The sequence below is a fragment of the Silene latifolia genome, chromosome 7 (genome assembly GCF_048544455.1).
Source record: "Silene latifolia isolate original U9 population chromosome 7, ASM4854445v1, whole genome shotgun sequence".
Taxonomy (NCBI): Eukaryota; Viridiplantae; Streptophyta; class Magnoliopsida; order Caryophyllales; family Caryophyllaceae; genus Silene; species Silene latifolia.
Genome location: NC_133532.1, coordinates 77,586,185 through 77,587,629, shown reverse-complemented (window position 1 = coordinate 77,587,629; position 1,445 = coordinate 77,586,185). Strand labels below are relative to the sequence as shown.

The 1,445-nt window shown below is 40.9% G+C and overlaps 1 non-coding gene across 1 annotated transcript; it reads right to left on the bottom strand.

Annotated features, from left to right (window-relative positions):
• Positions 1–979: 979 nt before the first annotated feature.
• On the bottom strand, positions 980–1,086 carry LOC141593710 (small nucleolar RNA R71). The gene has a single exon (XR_012521779.1). It is a non-coding gene; the product is annotated as a small nucleolar RNA R71 (small nucleolar RNA).
• Between the last annotated feature and the right edge of the window lie 359 nt (positions 1,087–1,445).

Here is a 1,445-nt window from a genome sequence, read left to right as displayed (position 1 = left end):
ATTGTTTACACCCCTTTTTATTCATCTTGCTTGTTTATTTTCATTGTTATTCTAGTTTAGTAACCTTCTACATCAACCCAATTTGTGACACCCCTTAGACACCACTAGTTACAATAGAAATCTCATTTTAACTCCCGTCCCTTGGGATCCGACCTTTACTTGCCTCTTTACTAATTGTAGAGTTGCTTGTTAAGCTATAAATTGTGTTTTGATTCGACCGTGACCAACGACCACATCTTAATTTGTGAACACTTAGCGGGATCGCATCAAAAATGGCGCCGTTCTTGCGGGGACGGTGTTTGTTTGATTTAGATTTCCTTTTTGTTATTAGTTGTGTCTTTCTTCGCCTTGAGGAAGTAAAACCCCTCAAGGTTTGTTCTAATTGTTTTTGAGTTGTTTGATATTTTGCATGTCTAGAAGGTTACAAGGTGATTTGTTACCTTTTGACCGTGAAATCGAAAGAACCTTGACGAACAATAGGAGACTTGTTAGGAGGAATTTGAGAGGTGTTAGTGAAGTTGTTCAACCCACTAGTGAGTTTGTCAATCCTTTCGCAATAGAAGGAGAAGAAAACCCATTACATAATACCCCACAAAATCCACCTACAATGCCAAAATTCTCGTCACACTCCGTACCCACCGAGGAGAATCTACCAAATGGTACTCCTACACCGCAACATCTCACCGGAAATTTTATTTCCAAGTCCGCCTTCATCCAACTAGTTGAGAGGAGCCAATTCGGGGGAATGCCTAGTGAGGACCCTCATTCTCATATGGAAACCTTTTGCGATTATTGTGATGCTATCTCTCAAACGGGCGTGACTCAAGACCAAATTAGATGGGTCTTATTTCCTTTTTCCTTAATCGGCACCGCAAAGCAATGGTTGAAGGGCCTTGATAAGGCCACCCTTGGAATAGATTCTTGGAAGAAGTTAGCTCTAGCTTTCTACAAAAAATTCTACCCACCGGAAAAGACCAACATGCTAAGAGCTCAAATTACGGGTTTTAAGCAAAGGGATGAAGAGTCTTTGTATGAAGCTTGGGAGCGGTTTAAAGGGATTTGTCGCTCATGTCCTCACCATGGACTTAGCGAATGGTTTTTGGTACAACAATTTTGGAATGGTTTATATGAAGATTCAAGGAACATTCTCAATATGGGATCAAATGGAATGTTCACCGAAGTTGATGACAATCAAACATGGAACAAGATTGAGGAAATGGCGGTCCATAACTCACAATATAGTAGGCCTCGCAAGGCTACTAGAGGAGGAAAGTATGAAGTGGACTCCATTACTCAATTGGGTGCTCAACTTAGTGCTCACATTGACACAATCAACTTGAAGTTTGAACAAGCTATGGCTAGACTTGAGGAAAACTCAAAATCATTGAAGCATCATGTCAATGCCATGACGGCATCCTCATCAATCCCAAGTGGGATATGTGAGA